General features: G+C 44.1%; 1 pseudogene; it reads left to right on the top strand.

The window, feature by feature from the left end:
* The first annotated feature begins 4,247 nt into the window (after positions 1-4,247).
* The window catches only part of LOC110295003, an 11,639-nt pseudogene continuing 932 nt past the window's right edge, over positions 4,248-14,954 (top strand).

Below are 14,954 nucleotides of genomic sequence, written 5' to 3'. Positions count from 1 at the left end.
CGAAATAAGGCAAAACATTAGAACCAATTCCCAACAATAGACCAGGCTGGCCTCAAACTCACAGAGATCTGCCTGCTTCTACCTCTGGAGAGCTGGGATGTGCCACCAAGCCTGGCACAACTGATGTGCTCCAGCACTTATTGCAAGAGGTGTAACTGAAGAAGAAGAGAGAGAACACCCCAGGTCCCCAACTTCAGTGTCTCCCAACCTCAAGGGCAGCTTTGGCAAGTGTCAAAAAACAGAGGCTTCTCTGGCCTGAGGGGTTGCCAGCATAGTCTGGTGTATAGTCCCTTTGAGCTGTGATGTACTTTTAGTCCAGCCCTAAAGACCGAGATAGTTTGCCCACAATCTTCTTCACTTCTCATCTGGATAAAAAGAAACATGGGAAGAGGGAGATGCATCCTCCTCTATTTCTTTTAGTAGTGACATTTTCTCCCAGGAAGGGAATTGGATGTACAACCTGAAGGACCTAATAAAAAAGAAAACAAAGTCCCCTTTAGTATTATTATTTTATTCTTTGACAGTTTCATATTTGCGCATAATACATTTTAGTCATTTTCACACACACACATACACACATTTGTGCACACACACCTATGACCTGCTCTAATTCCCTCCTGTGCTGAACCCTTCTTCCCAACCTATTCCCTCTTTTCCATGTTATGTGAGTGTGTGCTTGTATGTGTGTGTTTGTCTGTGTGTGTGTGTGTGTATGCATTTGTTTGCCTGTCTATGTGCATGGGCTTGTCTGTGTGAAAGTGCTTGTTTTTGTATATGTGTTGGTCTGTGTGTGTGCTTGTCTATGTGTATGTTTGTCTCTTTGTGTTTGTGTGTATACTTGTCTCTCTGTGTGTGTATTTGTCTCTGTGTGTGTGTTTGTGTGTGTGAATACTTGTCTCTCTCTCTCTGTGTATGTCTCTCTGTGTGTGTATATATATGTGTGTGCTTTTCTGTGCATATATTTGTCTCTGTGTGTTTGTGTGTGTGTATACTTGTTTCTCTGTGTGTACATGTGTCTCTGTCTCTGTGTATGTGTGTGTGTGTGCTCGTGTGCACATCCCTGTCCATCCCACTGAGTTTCATCAGGGTAGCTTACATGAATACAGGAGCATGAGCAATACATCAACAGTTAGACCACTGAAGACACTCCTTCCCCTAGTCACCATTAACTGTTAACATCCCACAAAAAGGCAGGGCCTCATCATTCCTACCTCTTCCACGATGAAATATTGAGATGTCCAATCTTGTAAGGGTAACCACAGAAATGAGTTTAAAGTTCTTCCTTTAAGAAACCAGAAAACCCGATGTTTATTTTTTTTCGGTAAAAATGAACTCATGTCCCCTGGAAGAGCAGTATATGCTCTTCAGCACTGAGCCATCTCTCCAACAACTTAAAATGCAAAGGCACGTGGTCCTTTCACAAAATGTTTTGATGTTGCCTCTGGCATTTCCCTGTGATTTGTGAAGTTTTGATTGTGATCTCTGTGCCTGCTGCTGAAATCTCCACCCAGGCACTGGCCTGTCTTCCACCCCAGGAAGCATTGGCTTGCCTCAAGGCAAGTGTGTGAGACCTGGGTCAGTCCCCGTGCACGGTTGGCTGCTACTGATTCACAACCACCCTTGTCACCCTGCAGCTGGCATAAGGAAGGCACTATCCTACTGGCCCATCAGACATCATCAGAAATCACAAGTCCACAGTCTCCTAGCTCGCAGCATTGCTGATGCTCCAAGAAGACAAAAAATCCAGATTTATATTCATTCCTTTAGGAAGCCTGTTTCATTATTTTCCTGTTGCTGTGACAAAGCACAGGGACCAAATTTGAGCTTGGGGAAGAAAGGGTTTATTTTGGTTTATGGTTCCAAAGTGTCAGAGTTGAACTTGTTGGAGAAGGCTTGGTAGCAGCAATAGGAAGCTGACTGATTGCATTTTGTCTGTACACAGGAAGCAGGCAGATCCAACAGGAGCTGGGGTGAGCCCACAAACCCGCGAAGCCTCTCCCCAGACTTTAGCAAGGCTCCTCATCCTAAAGGTCCCATAACCTCCCCACAAAGAGCTACCCAGTGTTGACCAAGTGTTCAAACACATGGAGTGCCTGTGGGAGACACTCTGTCTAAACAGTAAATGAAGATGTCATGTGATGTCATGAAAAAGATAATTCCAGGGTCTATGCACATGAAACAAAGTTTTATAGTCATGCTTTAATCTTTCCAGACAAACTGTACTTTAGCCCAAGTTTTGAAAATTAAGGTTTTTTTTTTAAATAAATGCTTTAACTTTTCTTTTTCTTTCTGAAGGGGCTCACCAAGAAGCATAAATTATTCCAGAAGGGTACTGAGAATATGAAATTGAGGAAAAGCTGCCTCTGCATTAGATGAGGGTAAGTGTGTGTGTGTGTGTGTGTGTGCACGTATATATATATACACACACAGAAACCTCTGGGCCTATGTATGATGGAACCTGTCCTTACTTGAAAGAAGCCAATAGGGTCACTGTATACAAACACATGGTATACATGCACATGGTCTTTGTTGGATGGCTGGGCTGTTCCATGTTATGGGGCAGCCTAATTTAAAACAGAACCTCCTCCTATGCACACAGAACAGAACACAGGCATGTCTTGAAATGTCTTGTTTTGTTTGTAAGATGAGGTTTTTTTCAAACCTACATTATTACTATGCCTCATCCTGACTTTGAGGCTTAAACCAACATTGGAGTTCTGCAAAATAGAATTTAGGATAGAACCCGAGATTTCACATTTAAGTTAGATTAACTTCATTAGGAGATATTAAAAAGCTAACTAGGATTAATGAATCAATTCTATATGTTAATAGATGGTCATGTTAAATATCTGTTCCTTTTTTGACAGACTTTAGAAATATAAGTGTGACCTATTGAGAGGAAATTAAAACATCAAAATGATAAAGTTAAGTCTGGGAAGCAGAAACTAAAGGTGCTGGTAGACCAGGCAGCCAATATACTAGAGATTATCTAAGACCTGGATCTGGTTTGTAGATGTTTACTTCGTAGGTAGTTTAAAGTAATTACTCTTAGTTCACAGTGTTCCCAGTTTACTTTCTAAGCAACTTGTAGAGAAGAGGATTCTCTTGTTTACATGCCCCTAGATACAGTCCATTACTGAAAGAAGTCAGGGCAAGAACTCATCAGGAACCTGGAGGCCATGGAAGAGTGCTGCTTACTGGCTTGGCTCCTCCAGCTTGCTCAACTTACTTTCTTAGACAACCTACTCGGGGGTGGCATCACCAACAGTGGCCAGGGTCCTCCTACATCAGTTGTGAACCAAGAAAATGCTCCCACAGACTTGCCTACCAATGAAGACATCTTCGCAGTTGAGGTTCCCATTTCTCAGAAGGCTCTACCCTGTGTCAAGCTGATAAAACAGCTATCCAGCACAACAGTATTTTACTCTTTATTTTGTTTTGTGGGTTTTTTTTCCCTGTGTATATGTTTGTATACCAAGTATACATCTAGTGCCTCCGGAAACCAGAAGTCATTCATATCCTCTAGAAAGAGGCAGTTAGGGTGGGGTGGGGTGTGTGGTACAGACAATAGTGAACCACTGTGTGTGTGCTGGGAATTAAGCCTGGTCCTCTGTAAGAACAGTACCACTGGACCAGCTCTTCAGCCCCACATAGCTTCACTATCTTAAAGATATTTTTCTGAATATCTACTGAAAAGATACCTAAATATCACACTCCGTGTAAATTATAGCAAACTATTATCTAGCACCACTGACGGCCAACGCTTTTCAAATATACCTAAATTGGGTAGGATAGGACATTATGTTTGATAACTCTATTATCTTGCACACGATAAATGTGTGTTAATTATTTTTGAATGAACTAATTAATGGTCTGTGTGTTATTATGGTGATTTTTATTCTATTTTAATTCTTGAAAAATTATAACCCATAATGATGTTAAAATAAAATGAAAACCCCAATATGGTCATCTTAAATGACTGAGAGGGAAATTGCAGATTTTTAATAGCCTGGGGTTGTTTGCCACGAACACCATTACCATAAATATTGTTAAAGAGATGCCAAGGGCTCTTCCAGAGGTCCTGAGTTCAATTCCCAACAACCACATGGTGGCTCACAACCATCTGTAATGGGATCTGATGCCCTCTTCTGGTGTGTCTGAAGAGAGCAATGGTGTACTCATATACATAAAATAAATAAATAAGGCGAGGAGCGGGTGGAGCCGGGCCTTCCCTGCGGTCCCACACTTGAGAGGCCCAGTCATGCAGGAAAACCTCAGATTTGCTTCATCAGGAGATGACGTTAAAATATGGAATGCTTTGTTTCTGACACTGGTGGATAAATTCAACCCTCACACGTCACCACATGGAATCAGTTCAATCTGTTGGAGCAGCAATAATAACTTTCTAGTGACAGCGTCTTCTAGTGGTGACAAAATAGTGGTGTCAAGTTGCAAATATAAGCCCGTTCCACTTTTGGAGCTTGCGGAAGGGCAAAAGCAGACATGTGTCAATTTAAATTCTACATTAATGTATTTGGCAAGTGGAGGCCTAAATAACACTGTTAATATTTGGGATTTAAAGTCCAAATGACTTCATCGGTTTCTTAAGGATCATAAACGTGAAGTAACTTGTGTGGCATACAGTTGGAATGACTGTTACATTGCTTCTGGATCTCTCAGTGGTGAGATTATCTTACACAGCATAACCACTAACACATCCAGCACACCTTTTGGCCATGGGAGTAAGCAGGCTCCCCGGCACATCAAGTACTTATTGTTTAGGAAGTCTCTCTTGGGCAGCATTTCGGATAATGGAGTAGTGACTCTCTGGGATGTGAACAGTCAGAGTTCATACCACAGCTTTGACAGTATACACAAAGCCCCAGCTTCAGGCATCTGCTTCTCTCCTGTCAATGAACTGCTGTTTGTAACCATAGGCCTGGATAAAAGAACCATCCTCTATGACACTTCAAGTCAGAAGCTAGTGAAAACTTTAGTGGCCGACACCCCTCTGACTGCAGTAGATTTTATGCCGGATGGAGCCACTTTAGCTACTGGATCCTCCCGTGGGAAAATACATCAGTATGACTTAAGGATGCTGAAATCTCCCGTGAAAACCATCAGTGCCCACAAGACATCCGTGCAATGTATAGCATTTCAGTACTCCACATCTCTGATGAAGGCAAGTTTAAGTAAAGGCAGCTCAAATAAGGCCGCAGCAGTGAACAAACGGAGTGTTCCTGTGAGCAGCAGCAGTGGGGCTGCCCAGAACTCTGGAATTGTCAGAGAAGCACCCAGCCCATCCATTGCCACAGTTCTCCCACAGCCCGTGACAACAGCTCTGGGCAAAGGATCAGGGGCTGCTCAGGATGAAGCAGATGCTATAGTCAGCAAAGGAGGTGATGAATCTGTAGGCAAAGGAGATGGCCTTGACTTTCTACCACAGCTAAACTCAGTGTTCCCCCTGAGGAAGAATGCAGGTGCCTCCAGCACTGTGGTGCTGCACTCCAGCCCTCTTAATGTCCTCATGGGATCTTCAGGGAAAGAAGAAAACGAAAGCCATGAGCTGTCAGCCAAGTCTAAAAGATCACACCTAGGGAAGCAGGAACCTAAGGACTCCTTGAAGCAGTTTACAAAGTTGATCTCCTCTGGTGCTGAAGCTGGAATTCTAAACACCTGTCCATTGTCTAACCAAGCAAGAAATCTTGAAAAATTTGAAAAGCCAGAAAAAAGATATTGAAGCCCAGTTGATACATGAACCCTCAGTCAATGGCTCCTCAACTACAGTACCAAAGGCAGCATCCTCTGTCACTGCTGGAGTAGCCAGTTCACTCTCACAAAAAATAGTCGATACCCTTGGGAACAGTTGGCCAAGTGCGCCGCTTACCTCAGTCCGGATCCACTTCATTCAGAACATGATACAAGAAATACTGGAGGACTTCAGGGAAGCTTGCCATAGAGACATTGTGAATCTGCAAGTGGAAATGATTAAACACTTTCATATGCAACTGAATGAAATGTACTCTTTGCTGGAAAGATACTTTGTAAATGAAGGCTTAGTGGCTGAGATCTGAAAAGCTGTGAGAAGAAAACAAAAGGCTGGGCACCTTGATTTGTTACGAGTTAGGAGGTTTCTGGCAACTGTAATACATGGAATCAGTATTGTTTGCATGGCCTTGAAAATGGATTTTGCAGCACGCACACTGTTCCATCTCTGTCAGACATTTATATTTTTATATTAAAACTGCACAGAATACCAATCTTCCTAGTGAGGAAGTCAACAGGATCTTTATTTTCTGAATTTCTTAGCTATACACTAAGTGCCCTTTTCCTAAAAGAAGAAAATATTCATAATCGGTTTATGTTTTGTAAATAACTTTAAAATATATATATTTTTGATGGACAAATTGTATTCCACATTTTTTTAGGTAGCCAATGTTTAAAACCTTGGTAAAACCAGGCGTGGTAGTGCACGGCAGGCAGATTTCTGAGTACGAGGCCAGCCTGGTCTACAAAGTGAGTTCCAGAACAGTCAGAGCTACACAGAGAAACCCTGTCTCGAAAAACCAAAAAAAAAAACAAAAAAACAAAAAACAAAAAAAACCCAAAAAACAAACAAACAACAACAACAAAAAACAACCTTGGTATACCTTCTATTTTATGAAATAATTTTAAAGTGGCAATTGGAATTTTTTCACAGTTCAGTAATTATTTTGTTAACATGATGACATCAGGTATGCCTTATTTATTTAGTATATATGTAATACATTTTTGAAACTTTACATTGTACAGATACATGGTACCTTTGTTCTGGTTACCTAATTTTATATATATCAAAAACTTTTAAGGGTTTGGAAGATTCAAGGGCTATACATCTGCTGATTGTCTAATGAATTAACTATATGCAAAATCATTACTATAAGATTTTCATCACTCAACTTAGGATCAGTGAAATTTTCTTATAAGATATTAACTAAATATTAGAATATTGTTGTCATTTTTTCCCTCACAAGTAACAGGCATAGATTATTTCTTCTGTGTTATGTATCATTAACTTTCTCTAATTACAGTGTGCTGTGAATAGAACTTTCTATCCTTAGCCTTACCATAATATTTATAAAGGTTCATCATGCAAAGAATTTACATGTTGGCAAAGCTGGCGGTGTTCATCTGCCTTCTGTGATCCACACTTTGATAGGGTTGGATTATGGGCTACTCACCCATTTATATTCTTGTTGCCTCTTGCTCAAAGATTTCAACTGTGTACTTTATATGTAGATCTGTTACCCACTTTTGCTTTCCAGGATCAAGATGTTTACTAAAATGTAGCTTAGATTGATAACTTTCTGTGTTTCTAAAGAGATGGAATCTGTAAGGGTGTATTTAATAAATATAAACCTATGAATAACTATCTCCAAAAGTGGAACAGGAATAAGACTTTTCCCAAGTGACTCAGAAAGTCTATTAATATGTCAAGTTTCTGTGGTCTTTTCTTGGCAGATATGGCAGCATTATGAATTGTAACAAGTCCCCTTATATGTCACTCAAAAAAAATGTTAGAATGCAGAAGTCTTTTGTCTATATACTACATTTTAACCTATTAATATTTTCCTATCTCCTTTTTTCTATAGGTGTATAAATTGTGTATTAAAAAGGGTCTGTAGCCAGGCGTGGTGACGCATGCCTTTAATCCCAGCACTTGGGAAGCAGAGGCAGGCGGATTTCTGAGTTTGAGGACAGCCTGGTCTACAAAGTGAGTTCCGGGCTACACAGAGAAACCCTGTCTCGTAAAACCAAAAAAAAAAAGGGGGGGTCTGATAGAACATGTATATAGGTGAAACACTTGTCATGGACTTAAGCACTGAGTACAATAAATTCTTGAACCTTTCACCTCTAGCTGAAATGGAGTAATAAGGAGGGAATTTAACCTTCCCTCTGGGAATTTGAAAACAAAAGACAAGATTGTTACTAACACATAGCAACAACTCCCTCTCCCCTTCCCCCTCCTCTTCTTCCTCCCCCCCCATTTCTCCTCCCCTCCCTCTTCCTTCTCCTTCTCCTCCTCCTCTGTCATCTCCATCTTCTCTTCCTCTTAAATAATTAAATAAATCCTTAAAAATTGTGGAAAAGTAAATAAATAAATAAATAAATCTTTAAAGAGAGAGAGAGAGAGAGAGAGAGATGCCAAAATGCCAGTAAGAATTCCACTATGCACAGGTAATTGGGAGGAGGAGAGGAAAAAAAAAAACAAAATACAGTTATCTGAGCTGTAATTAAAGAGCCACATGTAATAAATTCTTATGTTCCACTCATTAAGCATTCACTTATATAAGATATGTTGTTTGGTTTTTGTTTTTGATTTTTTTTCCTTTTTCTTTTTTTTTTTTTCACAGAGACAGGGTTTCTCTGTGTAGTGTTGGCTGTCCTAGAACTCACTCTCTAGACCAGACTGGCCTCATACTGGGAAATCCACCTGCCTCTACCTCCCGAGTGCTGGGATTAAAGTCATGTGCCACCACTGCCTGTTTTTTTGTTTGTTTGTTTAAGATATATTTATTAAGTGATTAGTAAACCTCCTGCAGAATAACTTGGCAAATAAGATGAAAAAAAAAATCTTGCTTTGGAGAACTTTATCTAATGGGGAAAAAAAAATCAATCAGCCAATTCCCAATAGGGTGTGAGGTTTCTAGATGATCAGACCCAAGGAACAGAGGACATTTTGTGTAGTGAATAGGGGTCTGCTCACTGAAGTCTTCAAACACATAAATGTCCTCTGGCGCATAGGAAAACAGTCAGCAATGATTGGGGAGATCTAACCAAAGAATCCAAAGAGAGAAACTGCTGCAAGCATGGCGGAAACACTACAGTGAGTGCTCTCTCTCAGATTCCACCCCTGAGCATACCCAAGGGTTGGCGAGTCAGTCAGGGGAAAGAGAACGGTGCTGGTGAGAGGGATAGACGGGCTGACTCCATGACAGGCTTCAAACTGGCAGTTCAGGAGACTAGGCCTAGATCTCTGTTTCCAGTAACCAGGCAATTCCAGGCAAGTCCAGGCCTCAGAAGCTGCCCTGCCACCTGGCCTGAGGCAAGGACAATGGGTCAGCAGCAGTTTCCAGACCTCCCCAGCAAGTTTTCAGCCCCCACACTCCCACACCTGGTATGGAATGTCAGTAGAGATGGACCCAACAGATTAACATAGAGGTCACCTACCTCAGAATCCCCTAATGTGCTTTAACTTGGGCCTGCGAGCTCTCTGTCTTGGTAATGGGAGCCCCCAGCAGACTGGACTTCTGCAGAATAAAACACTCTGCGTTGACACACTATTTGAGTCCAGGGTATCATTCTTCATCAAATCATGGTCCCTTACATTTGGACCTCTTGTCAAGGATTTGCTGGAGACCCCCTGACCCAAATAGTAGGGTGTTTTTCAGATTGGTAAGTCCGATTTTGTCTCGTCCATCTCTGTGTTTCTATTTCAGGCTTCATCTGGAGGCCAAGAGGAACAAAGCAGACGTGTATTTTGTCACCCAGCCAGGGGCAATGGAGGGCACTCCAGACCTCCTACCAGAAGCTGGAGAACTAGCTATTTCTCATCTGCATTCTGACCTGCCTGTGGGTCTATGGGCTTCCCATGTGTAGGGAGGAAGTCGGTCTGAGACAGTCTTTCCCACCCTTCTTCCTCTAAAGGAGGGTCAGCCTTGGCCCTCTTACTTGTTCCCCCTTTCTGCTCCCTGAGGAGGATCTCTGTCCCCTCCTTATGTTCCTGCTCCTTCCACCAATGCCCCTGCTCAACCAGCACAGGAGGAAGGAGGAGCAGCCTCTGTCTCTCCTGATTCCACTTGGAGTCGACCTCACGCTCTGGCCCATACTGCCTAGAGGGCCGACTCTACTATGGCCTTACCCCTCCAGGCTACAGGAACTCCAGATGCTCAGGAGAGACAGTTCATGTTGTATGTGTCATTTTCCAGTAAAGATCCTTACACCTGGAAGTTACACAATTTCCGGTTTTCAGACTGACCATCGGCTCTCACGGGTCTTCTAGATTCGTCATTGCTGACTCACCAGCCCACCAGGGATGACGGTCAGCAACTGCTTCGGGTCCTCTTCACGACAGAGGAGAGAGAGAAGAGATCGTGGGAGCCGCCCGGAAATCAGTTCCGGGAGCAAATGGGCTGATGCTGATTCAGCCTTTCCTTTGGCTCAACCGACCGGGATTTTAACACTGCGGTTAAAGGTAAGGAGAGGTTCCGGGTCTACCACCAGATTCTGATGAGTAGGCCTCCGAGAGGCCGCCCCACAAACTTATCTAAGGTGAGCCAGGTGATGCAGGGAAAGAATGAGAGCCCCGGGGAAGATCTAGAAAGACCTTTGAAAGCCTATAGGACCTACACAGCTTTTGACCCAGAAGCCAGAGAGCACACCAGTCAGCTGTGAACATGGCTTTCCTTTGGAAGCCTCAGCCACTGAATAATTTTGAGGCTTGCCTCTGGCACCCAAAAGCCAGTCTCTATTTGCCTATGATTTGGAGAGAGGCTTCAAGGGACAAAGGACTTGGACCTGCCTGCCAGGAGGATTTAGGAACTCACCCCATCATCTTTGACAAGCCACTGTGTGAGGACTTGGGTGAGTACCAGCAGATGCACCCCCAAATAACTGTGCTCCCGTATGTATTTCAGGCCCCTGCCTTGGAGACGTGGTGGGAGGCCACAGGAGACCTGCTACAGGAGCTGAGTCAACTTGTCTGCTAAGAAGCCCAGCTTTGTCAACCTGAGGTCACCTATCTAAGGGGACTGGCCAATGCATGCTGTCTGACGCCCTGTAAGCAAACCAGCCTTAGCACCCCCCTCCCCCAGTTCCATCAACCCAAAGGCAAGTGTGGGAGTTTCTGGGATCTGTCAGGTTTTGTAGAATCTGGGTGCTGAGGTTCACTGAGACAGCCAGACCGTTATATGAGGACATCAGGGCCCCAGAGAGAATGTGCCCACCAGATGGACATGGCTTTTAAGACGCTAAGAAGAGCCTTATTGGAGGCACTAGCTATGGCCTTACCAAACATTCACAAACCTTTTCGCCTGTATGTGGATCAGAGAAAGGGGACAGCAAAGAGGGTGCTTACCAAATTTTGGAACCTTGGAAAAGACCTGTGGGTTATTTATCTAAGAAGCTGGACCTAGTGGCCCAGGGATGGCCAGCCTGCCTCTGCCACTGCCCTGTTAGCCAAGGATGCTGACAAAATAACCATGGGGCAGAAACTTGTTATCACACACACACACACACACCATGCTATTGGTAGGACCCTTAAGAATCTACCCAGCCTATGGCTGGCCAATGCCAGACTGGTGCACTTTCAAGCTCTACTTTGGAATCCCCTTTGCATAAGATATAACCCATCATCTACCCTAAACCCAGACACCCTGCTACCTGACCTGTCCTCAGACATGCAGCATGACTGCTCTATAGTTCTGGGGCACATCCTGAACATCATGCCAGATTGGACTGACACACCCTGGTCAGCCACAGAATGTATCTACTTCATGGACAGGGGCAGCTTCATCCAGAATGGAACCAGGTATGCAGGAGCAGTGGTGGTAGACAAGGACCCTGTTATTTGGGCAACTGCTTTGCTGCCAGGAACTTCACCCCAGAAAGCTTAGCTAAAGGCTCCAACCCAGGCTTTAAAACTGACAAAGGGAGTCATAGCTAAAGTTTACACTGACTGAAGATGGGATTATTGACCGCTGAAGAAAAAAACCATCAAAACTAAGGAAGGAATACTTGCTTTATTGGAGGCATTAGAGCTTCCTCTCAAAGTGCCCATCATTCATTGCCCTGGGCATCGGAAAGGGACATCAGAAATAGCACGAGGAAACAGGCTAGCTGATAAAGGGAGGCCAAGCTTCCCCTGCCAACAGCCTGGTAGTTTTGCTACCCCTTGTGCTCTTGGCCATCCCTGAATATACTGCTTAAGACAAACAACATCAGGCGCAATGCCTAGGAGTTTACAGAAGAGACACATGGTTGCTGACCTCTGAGGACTGCACTATCCTGCCTAAGGAGTTTGCTAAGCAACTCTTGCATCTGATTCATCAAAGTTCACATCTGGTCACCGAAAACTGAAGGAACTGCTGTGAGGGACAAGATACAAAGTATCCGACTTAGAACACTGGGTTGATCAGGTAATCTCAGACTGTGCCTCTGTTGTAGTTCATCCAAAGACCCTTACTCAGAAAGACCACAGAGACCACTGCTATCGCTGCAAACCGCATGAGGATTTTTATTGATCCAACATGTTAGGGACTCCCCTCTCAGCATGCAGGCCAGAGGAGAGACCAAGAACAAAGAAAGAACACACTTTTTAATACCTTTATAAGGGGCAGATTTGAGCAACAGGGTTCTCATTGGTATAACAAGTAACCCTTTCAGGCATTGGTTGGTTCGTATAGTGACTAAGTAACCCTTTGGCCTAGTGACTTACTTTGCTTGGCCCCATGGTGGGTTATTATGATTTGGTCAGCAAAGTAATAGTACATTTTGAACTTATGGATCAGCTATTAATGTCACAGTTATTAACATCAGAGGAATTCTAGCGACAAGGTCAGGGTGGTTTGTGGTCTTCATCAGAATTCAGTGTGGGGTGGGGGGCAGGAGAATTGCTAATCTTGTTATGGTTATTTCTCTGAAAACAGCTAATATTGTTTTGGTAGCTGCAGGCTTAATCATTTTGACCGCTAAAACTATGTTTTTACATTTGTTTAGTCAGCCTGCTTCCTTATCTGGCTCTGCACTTGGCCTGCTAGTACAGTTTGGAAAGTCCTTTTCGAAGGGGGACGGTACTGGGTGGTCTTGAATTCATTTTGGATATTACACCGCCTGCCAGGCTGTGAATGCCTCAGTCCCCAATCAAGGAGCCACTCTAGGAACCATCCAGGGGTTAACTGGGAAATAGACTTATACAGAAACAAAACCAGGAACATATGGATATAAGTATTTGCTAGTTTTTGTAGATACTTTTTCAGGATGGGTAGAAGCCTACCTTACAAAGAAGGAGACTGCCAACATAGAAACAAAGAAGCCTCTGGAAGACATCATACGAGGTATGGTGGTTTGCTTACCCTGCTTGGGTCTTACAGTGGACCCCCTTTCATCTCAGGGAACTCAATCTCTAGCATAGGTTCTGGGGACCAATTGAAAATTACGTTGTATGCACAGACCCCAGAATTCAGGGAAAGTAGAGAGGATGAATCCAACCCTGAAGGAGGCCTTGAGCAAATTATCCATGAAACGTGCGGTGAATGGCTGTTTCTCCTACCTTATTACCTTATTTAGGGGTAGGAATACCCTCTATTTTAGGTTCCCCCGCTTTTTTTTTGAGATCCTATATGGGAGGCCCCCTCCCTTGCTGCCTAACCTCCAGACTGATATCTTAGCTGAATATGACCAACATAAGTCTTTTAAAACCCTTGGAAGCCCTCCACAGAGTCCAGAAGCAACTCTGGCCTGCCATCCGCCAGATGTACGAGTCTGCTCCCCTCCTTAGCCCTCATTGCTTTGAACCAGGTGATGAAGCCTGGTCTAAGAGACATACCCACAAGGTTCTGGAACCTCACTATAAAGGCTGTGATCCTGACCACGCCTATGGCTGCTAAGGTGGATAGGATCAGGACGTGGATACATTACTCCTACATTAAGCCTGCCAGGTGAGATAGATGATCCAGCAGTTGAGATTCCAGAGGAGGAGACGTCCAGAGGAACCACCACAGGAATGATGGAAGGTCGTCACCCCACACCCTGTCGATCCACTGAAACTGCGACTCCACCACTCCTGATGCTGTTCGCTTGCTACTTCCACTTTACTGCACCAGCATTAATGTTCTAGTACAGCTTGTACCCAGAGTGACTTATTACTCTAGGGAGGATGTCTTCAACTAGCTAGCACCTCCAAGCAATTGAGTTAAAAGGGTGGCCATTTCTGCTGTGTTACTAGGTTCTCTCCTTGACATAGGGCTGGCTGGAGCTGCTAGTGTAGGGGCTTAGGAAACATCTCATGGATTCAAGATGGCCATTACTGAAGGAGGTGGGGGAGAAAAGGATGAGACAGGCTGACTCCATCGCAGGCTTCAAACTGGCAGTTCAGGAGACTAGGCCTAGATCTCTGTTTCCAAGAACTGGGTAATTCCAGGCAAGTCCAGACCACAGAAGCAGCCCCGCTGCCTGGCCTGAGGCAAGGACAATGGGTCAGCAGCAGTTTGCAGATGTCCCCATCGAGTTTCCAGCCCACGCACCCCAGTAATGGAATGCTCTTAGAAATGGACCCAACAGATTAACATAGAGGTCACTTACCCCAGAATTCTCTAATGTGCTTTAAATCAGGACTGCAAGTTCACTCAGGTGTCTCTCTATTCTGGTAAGGGGAGCCCCCAGCATGCTGAACTTCTGCAGAATAAAACACTCTTTGCCATTTACACACTATTTGAGTCCAGGGTATCATTTTTTTGGCAAACCATGAACTTAGAGGAAACATTCCCATTCAGACACAAGCCAGAGCTAGATAGACAGTCTAGAGGACACACACCACGTGTCTTAGATACTTTTTCGGTTGCTGTGATAAAACACTCTGACCAAAAGCAACCTAGGGAAGAGTTTATTCTAGCTTCTGGTTCCAGAGGAATGACAAAGAGTCTGTCATGGTGAGGAGGTGAGGCAGCAGGCAGGCAGACAGCAAGCAGGCATGGCGGCAGGAGGGCAAGACCAGGGACCTGAAAGCTCACACCTTCACTGCAGGTGTGAAGCAGGGACTGTGAACTGGAAGTGGGATGAGGTTTTTAAACTCTCAAAGCCTGCCTCTAACCAGGCGGTGGTCCCAGCACTTGGGAGGCAGAGGCAGGTGGATTTCTGAGTTCAAGGCCAGCCTGGTCTACAGAGTGAGTTCCAGGACAGCCAAGGCTACACAGAGA

The sequence above is a fragment of the Mus caroli genome, chromosome 5 (genome assembly GCF_900094665.2).
Source record: "Mus caroli chromosome 5, CAROLI_EIJ_v1.1, whole genome shotgun sequence".
Taxonomy (NCBI): Eukaryota; Metazoa; Chordata; class Mammalia; order Rodentia; family Muridae; genus Mus; species Mus caroli.
The sequence above is the reverse complement of the archived record's forward strand: the minus strand, read 5'-3'. Positions and strand labels throughout refer to the sequence as shown.